General features: G+C 45.2%; 1 protein-coding gene across 1 annotated transcript in view; it reads right to left on the minus strand.

Annotated features, from left to right (window-relative positions):
- SIPA1L1 (signal induced proliferation associated 1 like 1) overlaps positions 1–11,050 on the minus strand; it is a 320,297-nt gene extending 309,247 nt beyond the window's left edge. The window contains exon 1 of the mRNA XM_053311160.1: positions 10,971–11,050. The gene's annotated coding sequence lies outside the window, so the exon portion shown is untranslated. The remainder of the gene's footprint in view (positions 1–10,970) is intronic.
- Between the last annotated feature and the right edge of the window lie 6,408 nt (positions 11,051–17,458).

The following is a 17,458-nucleotide window of genomic DNA, read 5'->3' on the forward strand; positions in this document are numbered from 1 at the left end:
GAGGAGTCATCTACGGCTCTTTGTGATCGGTTTGCCTGTCGCTTTGCAGATAAAGTCGCTTGCATCCGTGCTGACCTGGAATCCAGAGTTTTGGCAGTTCCGGCAGACGTGCCTCTGGTACCATCTGGTCCCGTTGTTTTGGATTCTTTTCAGTTGGTGCGGCCTGAGGATGTGGACAAGATCCTGGGCAGTGTGCGTGCGACTTCATGCGCTCTTGACCCTTGCCCTTCATGGCTAATAAAAGCTGCCAGGGAGGGGACAGGCAGATGGCTGGAGGTGATAGTTAATGCTTCGTTAAGGGACGGCAGGATGCCATCGTGCCTTAAGGAGGCGGTGGTAAGACCTCTATTAAAAAAGCCCTCCCTTGATCCCTCCAACCTGGACAACTATAGACCTGTGTCTAACCTCCCCTTTTTGGGCAAGGTGATGGAGCGTGTGGTGGCGTCCCAGCTGCAGAGGGTCTTGGATGATACGGATTATGTGGACCCTTTTCAATCTGGCTTCCGCCCCGGGTATGGGACTGAGACTGCCTTGGTCGCTCTAGTGGATGACCTACGCCGGGAACTAGACAGGGGGAGTGTGTCCCTGTTGGTTCTGCTGGACCTCTCGGCGGCGTTCGATACCATCGACCATGGTATCCTTCTGGGCCGCCTCTCGAGTATGGGAATCGGAGGCACTGCGTTGCAGTGGTTCCGGTCCTTTCTTGAGGGGAGGGTCCAGAAGGTGGTGCTGGGGGACTACTGCTCGGCCCCGTGGTCATTGGCCTGTGGGGTCCCGCAGGGATCGGTCTTGTCCCCCATGCTGTTTAACATCTACATGAAGCCGCTGGGAGAGGTCATCCGGGGATTTGGACTGAGTTGTCAGCAATATGCGGATGACACTCAGCTCTATCTCTCCTTGTCACCTGATCCTAGGGAGGCGGTGGATGTCCTGAATCGGGGGCTGGAGGCCGTGATGGGGTGGATGTGGTCTAACAAACTGAAATTGAATCTGGATAAGATGGAGGTACTGTTGGTCAGTAGGATAGCCAATCAGGATGAGGAGATTTTACCGGTTCTGGATGGGGTTGCACTCCCCTTGAAGGAGCAAGTACACAGCTTGGGGGTACTACTGGACCCGGCTCTGCTTTTGGAAGCTCAGGTGGAGGCAGTGGCCAGGGGTGCCTTTGCACAGCTTCGGCTGGTGCGCCAGCTGCGTCCCTTTCTCGAGAAGGCAGATCTGGCCACGGTTACCCACGCCTTAGTCACGTCGCGGTTGGATTACTGTAACGCGCTCTACGTGGGGCTGCCCTTGAAGAATATCCGGAAACTGCAGCTAGTGCAAAACGCGGCAGCGAGGGTGTTATCTGGAGCTGCCCGTTGGGAACATATCACCCCCATTTTGAAAGAGCTGCACTGGCTGCCGGTTTGTTTCCGGGTCCAAATCAAGGTGCTGGTTTTGACCTTTAAAGCCCTAAACGGTTTTGGCCCGGGGTATTTGAGGGACCGCCTGCTCCCAAGGGTTGCTGCCCGCTTGACAAGGACATCTGAGGGGGCCCTGCTCCGGGTGCCGACAATGAGGGAGGCCCAGCTTTCGTGCACTCGGGACAGGGCCTTCTCTGTTGCTGCCCCTAGACTCTGGAATGCTCTCCTGGTGGCCATTCGTTCCTCAGACTCCATCACGGCTTTTAGAAAGTTTTTAAAGACTTGGCTTTTTACCCAGGCTTTTACATGATTGTTTTTACTGCGGCTTCTCTGTTTTTATCTGTTTTTATCTGTTATCTGTCGTCATGTTTTTATGCTTGTTTATATGTTTTTAGCTTGATGTTTTTATTGCTTGATGTTTTTACTGCTTTTATTGTATGTTTTAATTTTTGTAAACTGCCTTGGGGTTTTCTTTTAACGAAAGGCGGTATAGAAATGTAAAAATAATAAATAAATAAATAAATAAATAAATAAATATTTAGTTATGCTTAATTACAGTAGAGTACAATATGGGGACACTGCCAAGTCCATTAGAAGGTCTCTCCTATAGCTGCTAATGATATCGTCAATGTTCTGTCACTATAACACACACACACCCCCAATTTGGAGGCTTTGCACTCCCTTTCTCCAGTACTAGAAAATTGCTAACCAAGCAAATAGGCACCTTTTAAAAGTGGTGATTCTATTTATTTAGCAAGGAGAGACCAACTGGTCCTATCCAGCCCCAGCACAGCATCCCTATAGTGGCTGTTGCTGGTGTCTGTCTTATGTTTCTTTTTTAGATTGTGAGCCCTTTGGGGATAGGGAGCCATTTTATACCTATCTGTCTATCTATCTGTCTGTCTGTCTATCTCTCCATCCATCTATCTATCTAAACTGCTTTGGGAACTTTGGTTGAAAAGCGGTATATAAATATTCATCATAAATAAAATATTTGTTGTAGAATATGAACTCCCTACAGGTGAAATTATGGCTATTCATCTATGACAACTTTACCCACAGAAAGCCTGCCACTTTCCTACATATGGGAACAAGAGTATTCCTTGATGTAGCCAGCAATTCTGAAATGGTTATTGAAAAGGTGCTGCTCACCTGTTCCTACTTAACCAAAAGAACTTCTTGGTGAAAGGCTCAGGTTAGTGTAATAGGGTTGCTTCAGCAGATTAATATGGGTGGGGGGAATCCCATGGGAAAACCACAAGAATTGTGCATAACTTTTTTAAACACAATAAAACTTAAGGGATGGCTGTTCTTCCAGGCAGCAATGAGGCCCACTGAAGCCATTAGCTAGATGCAGTTGGGCAATGGTCAAGTAAAGTTTGAAAGCGAAAATATGATAAAACTGACAAAGAACATTGCAGTTTAGAGCAGTAGATAGCCCAATTGTACAGGAAAACTCTTGTGATGCTAGAACATTCCTCAAGGAGATGAACTAGAGAGAAGTTCATCATGATGTCCCCATGTTACCATTTGAACGAGGAACATGTGCATTTTGAAGCCGTTGCAGCAGGGGTGGCTAACCTGAAACTCTCCAGCTGTTGTCAAACTACACTCCCATCATCCTCAGCCACAATTGCAGCTGAGGATGACGGCAGCTCCAACAATAGCTGGAGAGATTAGGAGAGACCGAGCTGACACACAACAGGCTGTGCTTAGAGCAGCAGCACCTACTTGTGTCAAAACAGCTGGCAACAGCCCAAAATTATATGTGGCAGTCATTCCAAAACTGTGAGAATCCCAGCTTTAACTGAAAAGGAACTATTTCAGCCCTCTTCTCTGACGGTAGCGAACAGCTTCAAAATGTCTGCCTATGGCATTTATATGCTGCTTTTCGGACAGACCTTCCAAAGCAGTTTACATGAAAGCTTCAACCATACATCAAGCAGCATGCTTAGATCTTTACATGCTGAGCTCATTAGTCTCACTTCTTTCTTTCTTCTCTCCTCCCCTCAGAGCAAGATGGTCTCTGGGGTAGCTCTGTGGTAGCAGTTGGAGAGGGAGCGGCCACCACAGATGGAACATAGGAGCTAGATGGGGGCAACTCCTCAGCCAAGGGTGTAGCTATAATTGAATGGATGAGTTCAAAGAACCTGGGGCTGCCAGCTTCTGAGGGCCCCCAGCTCCCACTCCTCCTCCTCTCTATTTAATTCATTATCTCCTTCACTTGGAGGAGCTGCCGGGGAGAGGGGTAAACACCCTTAGCTATGCCCTCAGCCTGACTGTTCCTTCTTTAAGAACATAAGAATAGCCCTGCTGGTTCAGGCCCAAGGCCCATCTAGTCCAGCATCCTGTTTCACACAGTGGCCCACCAGATGCCTCTGGGGAGCCCACAGGCAAGAGGTATGTACATGCCCTCTCTCCTGCTGTTGCTCCCCTGCAGCTGGTACTCAGAGGCATCCTGCCTCTGAGTCTGGAAGTGGCCTATAGCCCTCCAACTAGTAGCCGTTGATAGACCTCTCCTCCATGAAGTTATCCAAACCCCTCTTCAAGCTATCCAGGTTGTTGGCTGTCACCACATCTCGTGGCAGAGAATTCCACAAGTTGATTATGCATTGTGTGAAAAAGTACCTCCGTTTGTGGTCCTAAATTTCCTGGCATTCAATTTCATGGGATGACCCCTGGTTCTAGTGTTATGTGAGAGGGAGACGAATTTCTCTCTATCCACTTTCTCCACACCATGCATGATTTTATAGACCTCTATCATGTCTCCCCGCAGTCGTCTTTTTTCTAAACTAAATAGCCCCGGGTGTTGTAGCCCTGCCTCATAAGAAAAGTGCTCTAGGCCCTTGATCATCTTGGTTGCCCTCTTCTGCACCTTTTCTAGTTCTACAATGTCCTTTTTTAGATGTGGTGACCAGAACTGTACGCAGTACTCCAGGTGTAGCCGCACCACAGTTTTGTATAAGGGCATTATAATGTTAGCCGTTTTATTTTCAATCCCCTTCCTAATGATCCCTAGCACGGAATTGGCCTTTTTTACAGTTGCCACACATTGAGTCAACACTTTCAAAAGGCTGTCCACCACAACCCCAAGATCTCTCTTCTGGTCAGTCACCGACAGCTCAGATCCCCTCAGCGTATACTTGAAGCTGGGGTTTTTCGTCACAGTATGCATCACTTTACACTTGCCAACATTGAAACACATTTGCCATTTTGTTGCCCACTCACCCAGTTTGGAGAGATCCTTTTGGAGCTCCTCACAATCTGTTTTGGATTTCACTACCCTAAATAGTTTGATATCATCTGCAAATTTGGCCACCTTGCTGTTTACCCCTACTTCTAGATCATTTATGAATAAATTAAAAAGCACCAGGTCCAGTACATATCCCTGGGGGAACCCCACATCTTATCTCCCTTCATTGTGAAAACTCTCAATTTATCACTATGCTTTGTTTCTTCTCCTTCAACCAGTTGGCCCTTATCCCATGACTGCTAAGTTTTCTCAGGAGTCTTTGATGAGGAACTTTGTTGGAAGCTTTTTGGAATTCTATATCAACTGGATCACCTTGATCCACACACTTGTTGACACTGTCAAAGAACTCCAAAAGGTTTGTGAGGCAAGATTTACCTTTGCAGAAGCCATGCTGGTTCTCTCCCAGCAGGGCCTGTTCTTCTATGTGCTTTACAATTTTATCCTTGATGATGCTTTCCATCAATTTCCCCCCCTCAGAGCAAGATGTTCCCTGGTCACTCTATGATGGCACTTGGGGAGGGAGGAACCACCACAGCTGGAACATGGGCGCTGTATGGTGGCAGCTCTGCAGCCTCTTCTTTCCTCCCCTCAGAGCAAGATATTCCTTGGTTGCCACCATATTCTGTGGTGGCAGCTGGGAATTCCAGCTCTCCCAAAGAATGACTGGAATCATGTATTTTAAAACAGCAGACTGTGTGATAAAAGTTCTGTGACACATATATAATTATGCTGTGCAATTTTAAAAAGTTTAACAATAACGTTAATAATCTGCACAGTATTCTATTGTGCACAATTAGCACAGTAAATCTAATCTACTGTGAGCTTGGTCTGACCCCCAACCAATCTTGTAAGACTACAGCTTCAACTCAGAATATTTAAAATAATGAATATCCTATTTGTACTTTGTAGCCAACCCCTCGGTGTTTTGTGTTTCGTTAGGTTAGGAGGTATTTAAAAGGGCATGTGAATTGATCATTTTACAAGTGCTATTTTGGGAAATGCATGCACCCCCAACTATTGCTGGCCAGCTTTTTAAAGCTATGCACTAATTAGATTTCAAGGAGCTAACATAACAAGGCTCGTTCAGTGGAGCCAGATATATCAGAGCGCACACACAGACCAATTCAGTTCATATACCCCCACTCTTAAATTGTGCTACAGAGTTCCAATAGGAAATGGGAAGGAGAGAATTCAAATATATGATAATACAAGGAGCTGAAGGAAGAATCGGATCAGAAACACATGCAGGATCAGGCTGCCTCCAAGAAAATACAAGATGGCCTTGGACGGGATTGGCATTACAGGGGAGTTGCCATAGCTCGGGAGTAGAGCACATGCTTTGCATGCAGAAGGTCCCTGGTTCAATCCCTGAAATAATCTCTAGGTAAGGTTGGGAAAGAGCCCGGTCTGGGGCCCTAGAGAGTTGCTGCCAGTCAGTGTAGGCCAGAAATGAAGAAATCCCCTGTGTCAGACCAATGCATAAAAGTCTGAAGAATACAATGGACTATATATATCTTATTAAACCTCTTTATAGGACTCTCTGAAGAGATTGCCTAGAAAAACCATCATAAAGAAAATTGCTTCCCCTGAAGATGCCAAAAACATAAGTATAAACTGAAAACATATAATACATAAATCAAAAACAACACTGTGAAATAATCACAACACTATAAACAGTAAAAATAAACAATAGAATATAAGAAATCCCAAAATGCTAAATATACAAACATAAATGTATATACATAGCTTGAATGGTATAAATCAACCAAATGTTCACATGTGTGCATACATCAGGAGATAGCAAGTGAAATAGATATGTAAGATAATAACCACCGATTTTGATTTTTACGATCTTAATGAATGCCCAATGGGTCATAAAGGAACAAACAGTGTACTATATCAAAATGTCCAATCCACTGATGTGGATATCCTCAAATAAGATGGTAAATACCGCTCTGTGGAAGTGCCAAGAATCACAGATTTCACTCCATAAAAGTGTCAAGTTGAAATAGCTGGTAACAGTCTGTAAGTCTGGAAACACTCTGTAGAAGTGCCAGTGCCGACAGGCACCCAGGTTCTGAGCCAGTTTCGAGGTGACTCCTCTTCCTCATGGGCAAATATAACTGATATATCTCTTTATGTCTCAGGCAATGCCTTTTCCACAAAAAATCGCTACTCAGGCGGCCACTGTCTCTTTCATGCCTGCCTATTCATCATTCAGTCAGTGTAGACCAGGGCTGCTCAACTTCAGCCCTCCTGCAGATGTTGGCCCACAACTCCCATAATCCCTGGCTCTTGGCCACTGTGGCAAGGGGATTATGGGAGTTGTAGTCCAAAAATCAGCTGGTGGGCCTAAGTTGAACAGACCTGGTGTAGACAGTACTGAGCTACGTGGACCAGTGATCTCACTCAGTATAAAGCAGCTTCATATGTTCCATGAGCTGGTCTTGTGGTAGCAAGCATGACTTGTCCCCGTAGCTAAGCAGGGTCTGCCCTAGTTGCATATGAATAGGACACTTGCTGTGTGAGTACTGTAAGTTATTCCCCTTATGGAATTGAGTCGCTCTGAGAAGAGCAGAAAGTTCCAAGTTCCCTCTCTGGCTTCTTCAAGATAGGGCTGAGAGAGATTCCTGCCTACAACCTTGGAGAAGCCACTGCCAGTCTGTGAAGACAATACTCAGCTAGATAGACCACTGGTCTGACTCAGTATATGGCAGCTTCCTATGTTCCTATGTTTGTGGGTCCAGGGTTGAGTGGTAGAACATCTGCTTTGAATGCAGAAGGCTCTAGGCTCAATTCCTCCCATCTCCAGGTAGGGCTAGGAAAGACTCCTGTCCTCAACCCTGGAGAGCTGCTTACAGTCAGAGCAGATAATACTGAACCAGATAGGCCAATGGTCTCACTCAGTATAAAACAGCTTTTCTCCATTCAATTCCCACCTGTAAAATCATCCCCACAAGTAGATTAGCACCACCAGTGCTCTTTGCAAACAAACAAATGCATAAAACAAAGAGGTAGCATATACAGTCAACACTGCTATTCTTTAAGAATTTACTTAGAAAAAAATAATGGTCATGCCCTGAAAATATAGCCCATCCTTTCATTTACAAATAATAATAATTTAAAAAACAGAATACTATTCCAAACAAAGTATCCTGGCATTTGGGCACGGGTGAGTTTCTCATCATAGACCCTATTCATTGGTGGCCTGGAACAGGCATAACAAAATGTTCGCACATCTACATAAGAACAGCCCTACTGGATCAGGCCCAGGGCTCATAGGGCCCAGCATCCGGTTGCACACAGTGGCCCACCAGATCCCCCTGAGAAGCCCATAGGCAAGAGGTGGGGGCATGCCCTCTCTTCTGCTGTTGCTCCCCTGCAACTGTTGCAGCAAATCTAGCTATAGTTCTGAGGTTTCAGCTTTTCAAGGGTGCAAAGCAATATGGAGGGGAACCCTACAAAACATATTTTGTTACAACAGCAATGACTGACAAGATGAGGGAAAGTACTCAAAGTACTTTACACTGAAATAAAAATCAATTTTAAATTTGACATTGAAATGTCAAATTTCCTTTTGACATTTGTCCTTTTAATTTCAATAGGATTACTTTGGGTAATTTACCTCAACATATCAGCCACTGAGTTCTTCTTTAATTACCCAGGTAACTAGCACACTGAATCAAGAGAGAAAGAGAAACTATAACATGTACTCAACCCTTCCTCACAGGACCATCAGAAAAGACTCAATGGAGGTTCTATTTGTTCTTAACCACAATGAACGTGTGTTCACAAATCAAGCCTTCCCCTCACTTGGGCCAGAACAGCTCTCACTAGATCCTATCGTCACCTGGCAAGTCTACTCAAAGGTAGTTCCCATTCTTCATCCTATCTGACATGTAGCCCTGCTCTCAGTAGGCCTGCCGCCAAAGGGGATAGACCAGTCTCACAGAGACAAGCACATATCACCCAGTGCTCTGTTCCCACATTGCTCCTCTCACCAGGACATAGAAACAAGTAAATGGGGAAGGTCCTTGCCCTCATGGTCCCCTGGCAGTCCATTCTGTTGCTGGGCTTCTTTCTGTATTCCTGAGGGACAAGCTGGAACAACCCTCCTCAGGACAGATGGCTTAGGCTGCTGCTGCTCTCCTGCCCAATCTGCTGCTCTCCTGCTCCATCTCCTCACTGCTGCTCTCCTGCTCCATCTCTTCACTAGGTCTCTCTGCTATTCCATCTCCTGACTGTTTCCTAGAGGTTCAGGCCAAAACAAGCATCTCCAAGTTTTCCAGTTTCCCCTCCAACCAGCCCTTTCCTGCCCTGCTACATTTAAAACATTTAATGCACACTTAGCCACACTGATTGGCTAATCAGACTTAGGGTATGTGTGCACCACTCCATTTGGCTGCTGCTCTTTCTGGGTGCACAGCTTGCACCTACAAATAGGAGCATGCAAATCACTTACAAATAAGCAGCCCAGCTTGTCATGTGAAGTTGGCCCTCCAGTGGCTCATGAGTAAGCACCTCAGCATACCACTTGTACTAATCAGTGATGCAGTCTGGGATGTGGAGTAATTGCACCCATCTTTTCCAGGTAGGGATGGGAAAGCCTTCTGCCTGAAACCTTGGAGAACTGCTGCCAGTGGAGACTAGGGATGTTCATGAACCTGTTGGGAGGCCTTTTTACGGTCCTCCGAACAGGTTCGAACACTGGCCGGTTTGAACGTTTGGCGGGGGTGGGAGTTAGGACTTTAAGGGTGGGGGAGGGTGCACTTACCCCTCCCCCCGCTTCCCCCCCCCCCCCCGCTGGCACTGGAGTTTTATAAAATGCCTTGGGGCAGCAGCATATACCTCCCTGGAGCGGGAGACGGCCACTTCCCGACGAAGAAGGAGAAGGGGTGGCAGGGAGGTACGCTGACACCCCGAGGAATTTTACAAAATTCCAGGATCAGTGGGGGGGGGCAGGGGGAGGGGTAAGTGCACCCTCCCCCTCCCTTTAAGTCCTACCCCCACCCCTTTGAGCCACCCCCGCCCAGTTCCGTGCACATCCCTAGTGTAGACAATACTGAGCTGAATAGACCAACAGTCTGACTCAGTATAAGGCAGCTTCCAATGCCCCTCTGTGTTGCGACCACGTGCGAAATGAAGTGCACTCTCCAACCGGTCCACTCTTGAACCAAGCAATTAATAACCTCCCATTTCCCTGTGTTCCTCCAGAAACAACTCCACATCTGATGAAGTGAGTTGTCACCCAGGGAAGCTTATGCAATATTAAAGCATCTTATAATCCTTGCAGTTAGTCTGTGAGTCCTACCTAGTTCTTTACAAGTACTTCATTCTATTAACGTTAATGATAATACTTTGAAGTAATTGTGGCTTTCAGCCAAAGTATGACTTATTGCGGAAAATAGCAGTCAGCTGGGGTTGTTTATTTGCTTTGTGTAATGTTATAGCTGTCCACCGAATGCATCTGAATAGAGACCTTAGGATTATACCCACTCCCATCCACCAAGCGTTTATAAACTTGCTCCGTGTGCAGTGGAGCATATGAATGCTTGGCAGATGGGAGGGGGTATTCTGTAGTTACAGCTACAGGATACCCCCATGACTTTGTTGGAGATGCAGCTCCTGATAGCATCAACTCTTAACACCAGCAACCCTATTGACCACTGGAACATTAGTGGTAAAAGACAGCCAGTAAGGGCATTCCCTCTCTGACTATGCTTTCCCCTTAGACTGAGGGGCTATTCACACAGCCGCACAGGCAGGCAGGTGGGGGGAAGGCTAGGCCAACTCACTTCCCCCGCAGATGAGCAACCAAATGCAGACCCAGATTATCCTTGCTGCGCCATGCAGCGCAGAGCTCCAGAGGCTGGGGCCTCACATCCCGGCCTCCAGATATCCCACAAGCACCACAGGACTTGTGCCGTACATTGGGGGATTCCCCCAGGAGAGGGGCACTCTAGATGCCCATCTCTGTGTCTGCTCAGATTGAACACAGCCCAAGCGAACACACATTCCTGGAGCCAGCGATAAGGGCCCACTCATGCCTTTAACCCCAGCGAAAAGCTGAGTTTAACAGCTGGGCTAGGTGGCACTGCCCTGGCCGGATTAGACTGTGCATGAGAACAGCCTCTGAGAATCTCAAGTTTCATTCTCTCACCTTCCTTCTTCTCCCTCTCTTCTCCCTTTATATAGCTAGCAGCTAGGTATGCAGGCTGAATCTATCTCCCGGATGCATTTCCTAAATAAACTGCTTTATTTAGACATTTAACTCCATGCCTCCAGACCCTATTAATTAGCAGTGCTCTCCTTACCTGTGCATTTCTGCTGCAGCTGGGGTAGATAATCACCCCTCCAAGCTCTCTAAAAAACTGGCGTCTGTGAGACAGTACACAATATCATGGCACCAAACATCTTCAAGTGAACTAGCCAAGTGCACAGTTGGTAACCATAGCAGCTGCAATTACTAAAATAAATGATAACGCTTAGCTCATATGGATTGGTAGCTTTAGTTGCACCTTTACTTCTTTTTCAAATGGCAACCAAAAGGTCTGATGCGCGCGCGCACACACACACACACACACACACACACACACACACACACACACACAATCATGGCCAGAACAATTGCATCTATAGAGTTAACCACAATCAGCCAGCCCCATGTGCTTCCACAGAGCTTGTCATGAGAACCTGGAATTTCCAGGCAATCATGATTAAATTACTGCAGTTCACCAGCATTTAACCAGGATCACTATCCAGAAATAGGACTGGATTCCAGCTAGTGATCCTGGTTAAATGCTGGTGAGCTGAAGCAATTTAACCAGAATTACCAGGAAATCTGGGGTTCTTACGACATGCTGCACAGGAATTCACAGGGCTGGCTGACTGGGGTTTAATGCTCTGACTATGATTTTTCTGGTCATGAGAATGTGGCTCATGTATCTCATCACTTAGAAATTGGAGGACATAAGCATGTAGCTCCTGGTTTGGCATATTTTTAGTGCCCCAGGCACTAAAAATACATCCAAAGGTTCTACTGCATAAGCATAATTGAAATGAATGGGCCTTGTACAAGAGGGCTAGTATACACTTGTGCAATTCCCATCCATTTCAGTGCAACTTGCACAAGAGAACTTCCTGCTGGATTTCGACCTAGATGGTGCTAGATTAACCGATTCACACACGCATGCAAAACCAGGCTAAGGGAGCCCAGCCTGGTTTTGCATGCATGTCTGAAGCGCTGGGATTGTGCCCGATCCTGGTGGCACCACAGCAGCAAACCTGCCAATGGAGCCTCCCTTGAAAACGAGGTTAAGGGGACAAGCACTTCCTTAACCCCATTTTCTGGATCGTCAGTCAGCTGTGCCTACAAGTAGCCATGGCTAACAGACTCAGGGGGGAAGGGGATCCCCATAATATACCACACACTCGTGTTGCAGTGCAACATGGAGCGGTGCATCCCAGAATCCCGACTCTCAGAGCTGCCAGAGGAGCTGGTGCGTGTCTGGGTGGGCAATATGCCCACCCACCCAGGGATGTCAGGAGGATTGTCTGCGGGGAGGTAAGTGCTTTTGGGCTTCTTCCCGGCAAAAATTGGTAGCCTCCTGTCTTACTGCACGTGAGAAAGGGTTCAGAGTGTACACATCCAACTATAATATAAGGAGTTGAATACTTAGGGCCATTCTCACATTATGTTGTATACATGTACAATCTGTGCACAGTGTACACATAGGGCTGGTTTGCACAATGTATCTGATAGAAGTACAAGCATTATTTAAATTGCATGCATTCTAAACATAGGGTTAGGATGCATGCAGAGTAGGAAACCATGTCAATAGTTATGTCCCTATCTTTCCCTTACTGGCACTTCATAATAATAATACTTATTACATTTATATCCCACTCTTCTGCCAAGGAGCCCGGCCCCAGAGTGGTGTACGTAGTTAAGTTTATCCTCACAACAACCTTGTGAAGTAGGTTGCGCTGAGAGATAAGTGACTGGCCCAGAGTCACCCAGTGAGTTTCACAGCTAAATGGGGATTTGAACTCAGGTCTCTCTGGTCCTCGTCCAACACTCTAACCATTACACCACACTGGCTCTGCCCTACACCACACTGGCTAGGCAGGAGCAGGGTTGGTAACATTGGGTTAGATGTCTTGTCGAACAACAATATATCTCACCGAATATTTTCAGCATGCACTAACTATCCTTAGGTATTCATTTGTTACCTCCTGTACTTAGGGATAAACTCCCAACTACACACAAATGGCATAATTTGACAATACTGCACACAAGCAGTAGTGGCACCAGGTGGGAAAATGGAGTGGGGGGAGCTTTATGGGTAGACAAACTTTTATGGATGGACAAGCTATGTCTCCCATATTAGATTTCTGAAACAGAAATGGGGGGAAGGTGGGGGAGCAAACTACTTTCCCCCCCCCAACCCTCGGAGCTGCTCTTGCACACAACCATCACTTGTGTCTTTTACTGGCAAAATACACAAGAATGATGATGCAGTAGTGATTGGACTCTTCCTTCCATCCTGTATTGCGCTGGCAGAAGCTGCACATTGTACATATCTGGATCATTTGAAACTGAGAATTTTGTTATGCATTTTGCTTTGGAGAAACAGGGAACAGGAATGGCTTTTAGTCTGGGGAAAGAAAGAGATGTAACTCAGCATTTTGTTTTTGCTTGAGTTCTTCCTTAGAATTGTGTTCCAACCCACAGCATAATAACTGCTGATACCACCCAACTTCTCTTGCATCAAAACAGTTTATTAAGATACGAGAACAGTAATTACTGGAACAATAATAAAAATAGATTGTGTCAAGCTTTGCCATTTGCAAGGAAGATTCCACCCCCCCCCCCCGGGCCCGGCCTGTTGCTTCTTTATTAGTCAAGACAACCTGTGCAATTACAGAGATGTCCACTTCGTAGAAGGCAAAAATCAGTATACAGCCCTCTCAGGTCTTTAACAGCTATGCTCATGCCACCTCCAATAAGAAAATCCATAAATTTACTTCATGTATTGTTATTACATTTGCAAAATGAAATTCTAAAATAATTGTCCATCACACATTTTAGCTTTTGAAGAGAATGCTCACATGGACCTTGTATATTTTTTCCAAGAGAAAAATGGGAGGGGTGGAACCCTGATTTTTTTTTTAAAAAAAATAAAAACTTCACTTCCCATATTTTTTTCTTTCACTGTTGTGTCACTGAATGGCTTCTGCATTTTACAGCCTCTGAGTTAGAGCTGCTTGTAATCTAACTGACATAAACTGCCTCAGCCTCCTCCTCCTGATATCTTTGTTCTATGGAACTCCTGACTCATCCAGGTAAGCCTGGGCCTATAACAACAGCTTGGAACATCAAATAATATGTGATGTTTTATGGTATACCTAAGTCTGTAATCTGTTTCAGACATCATTTGAAGTTGGTGAAGCAGCAGCTAGGCATGAATCAGATGTTTGTGTTCAAACATTCTCACAACAAAAATAGTATAAGGGGTGCAGAAAATGGGTAGGGCATGCTTCTTTGAGGGCTGTTTGCTGCCCAGTCCACAACTAGACATTTAACAAGGGCTTCTTCCTTTTCTTGGCTACATGAACCCAGCCAGTCAGAGATCACAATGCCAGTTTGATGATGATGATTATGATGATGATGTCGATGTCGACATTATTTATATACTGTTTTCTACCAAAGTTCCCAAAGCAGTTTACATAGAGAAATAAAAATAAATAAAGATGGATCCCTGTCCCCAAAGGGCTCACAATCTAAAAAGAAACATAAGATAGACACCAGCAACAGCCACTGGAGAGATGCTGTGCTGGGGCTGGATAGGGCCAGTTGCTCTCCCCCTGCTCAATAAAAAGAATCACCACTAAAAAGGCGCACTTTGCTCAGTTAGCATTGTCCTGGATGTTGTCATATAGTGAATCAGATTTGGCTATGTGACAATATCTCTTAGCCAAGTCAGAGAACAATTCTTCTTGTCCTTGCTCTGAATGACAATCACCATGAAGCCACGTAGCCAGTTTGGATAAGTGATAAAAAGCCAATTCAGAGTGAATGCAGGAAATATTGCCCTAATTCTAAATGGCAAACACTTTTGCATCATTTCATAGTCTTTTCTTATACAACTTATTATTGTCTATTTCCTGCACACTTTTATAGCTGTTTGTTTCAGTTCTAGTTGAGGTATGCATCTCATTTTCATTTTTCAAAAATCTTAGAAATGAGGCACTCAGGCCTAAAAGGCTGGAAAGAACCGTGAGTCAGGCAAAGAGGCAGCTGGCAGGCCAGTTAATAGTCTGGCAGCACAAAGGAATAACCTCCCTTAGCAGTGAGTGCAGTCAATTGGGAGCTTTGCAAGACAATGGCATGGGATTGGCTCTCTGGTCACACCTAGCTCCCTGGGCCAGGAGGATTCTGGGTTGTTCTATGAGTGTCCCTGTGGGAACGGGGTGCAGTTCCTTCCTACAACCAGCAGCAGGGCTGTCCTTAGGGCATGGCAAGGCAGGCAACTGCCCTGGGCCCTGCTCTTTTAACCCCCATTAGAATTAACTGGAAGGGGGCCCCTCACTGCCTGATTTGCCCTGGGTCCCACATCCCACCAGGGCTTTCTAAGACCAGCAGCCCCCTTGATGGCACAGGAAATAGAGATCAAATGCTTGATCTCCCGGGTTCTGAGCAAGCATGGTGTCAGGGGTTGGCATTGTGAGGAAGTTGCTGAGGGGTCAGGGCCTTCGGAAGGGCCCACTGGTGATCTCTGAGATTACCTCTGTGCCCATAGCCTTTGTGTAGTGGTGGCAGAACCACTTTCTTAAGGCCCACCCATGTAGGAGGGGCCCCACGGGGGCAGTTTGCCAAGGACCCCATGAAGCACGGAGCTAGCCCTGGCTCTTGGCTTTAGACCCAGGGTGTCTGACAGTCCAGCACACCTTCTGGTGACAAATAGAAACACATTACAGTTGTGGTGGGCACACATCTGCTGATTTTTGTGGCATGGGTCTTACTTCATGTGAAGATAAAAGCCTTAGTAATAAAATGAGGAGAAAACAGCCGTTTCTTTCTATGACCCTGTTCTTTGCTTGCATAGCCCCTTCTCCCTTGAGAAATGTAAGGCAATTTTTTTCCAAAGGATTTCATGGTCTCTAATAACCTACAATGAAGCTGCTAAAAATGAGAAATTACAAAATCAATTTTGCCTTTTAATCTCCAATTACTGCTGTTCTCATTTCTGTGGGCATGGCTGAGAGACAAGGGAACAGAAGTGATGGAAGCATTGTTTAAATTCTGTTAAAAGACACTTCAGGTCAATATTTGTATTGGAAAGTCTTTTTTAAAAGAGCTCTTTGCTGCAATGTTTTGACAGGACTTTGTGTCCTTGGTACCACACAGGCTGGAATGACTCAAAGAGATTCAGGAATGGAGAGAAAGGAGCTGAATGTGGCTGTAAATTCCAAATTAGTTAACCAATGTTGTAAAAGTCTTAGAAGCTTTATGGTACATGAGATGTGTGAGGGATGCCTTTTGCTGAAACTATTTTCTAATGGAAAATAACTAAAAATGAAATAAGATTGGGCTGCCTCTACAAAACTAGCAGCATTTTACAATCTCAGGAGAGTTGGAAAGAAAACATGAAGGGTAGTTTAAGAAACTGAATTCCTATGTCAGCACATGTCAGTTTTGTAAGGCTTGATCTGTCATTTGTCAGATTAATCCATTCTCTTTACCCCCAGCTATTTTTAAAGCCAGAAATTGGTCTCAAATTTGACTTTGGCTAGCTAAAATTTGCAGCGCAGACCTCCTACAATATTCATCTTGGCAAATCTGTTCCTTTTGTTTAAAGCAATCTCTCCAGTCTCTCTCTCTTGCCCCAACACAAAGTATCAGGAACAGGCATAACTTTTATATATTCTTATCTATTATTTCTCTGCCTCACTTTTGTTTAAGTTCTCCATTTCAAATTCAGACAAAATATTTTATTTCTTTTATTAATTTCTCAGTCGTCACTCAAGAGTGAAAAATCATTCAGGTTTTGTTATTGTTTTTTAGAAAAAGTGGCAACTATCAGCAAAGCTGTCTTCTTGATTGCTGAAATACCTTCTTGTATCTTCTTTACAGTTTTTGAAGCCAGTGTACTGCCTTTCTCCAGCAACCACATTCCCTCTAAAGATTTTTTTAAAAGGGAAAATAGAACACTGTCAATTTCACTCCCACCTTGGTGAAATTGACAGTCCTCTGAAGGAAAGGAAAGCACTTCACCTAAAGAGCCTTGCTTGCTGAATTCACCTTGATGAAACTGACAAAAGTTTCACAGCAAGATACATTCAGTATCTGTATCCCAAGCTGTGGGCGTTTCATATAGAACCACAAGGACCTTACCTTGCACGAAGCAAAAAGAAAAAAGAAAGAAGTGCCCTTCAGATGCATTGTGGCCAGATATTCTACCTACCCTAGAGTTCCAGCCAAGCAGCAGTTATAACTGAGTGCTTGCCTCTGTGGATATGACACCCATGACAGATGGCATTGTGCCCGCACCTGGGCAGGAGTTCAGCTCAAACACTTGTAGACACATCAGTGAAGTTACTAGCAAAAAGCCCTTACCTTGCCTGACAAGCATTCTCCTTTTACAACCCCATAAAATACATTTGTAAGTCTTTTTTTTGTATTCACTGGCCATTAAGATCAAACACAACTGCCTGTCATACGATCGCTGAAGTCTCATTAACAGTGAAAATGTTAGCTCTTCATGTATTATGTCTGCTATTTGGCCTTATGACTCTTAAA

Source organism: Hemicordylus capensis, chromosome 1, assembly GCF_027244095.1.
Source record: "Hemicordylus capensis ecotype Gifberg chromosome 1, rHemCap1.1.pri, whole genome shotgun sequence".
Classification (NCBI taxonomy): Eukaryota; Metazoa; Chordata; class Lepidosauria; order Squamata; family Cordylidae; genus Hemicordylus; species Hemicordylus capensis.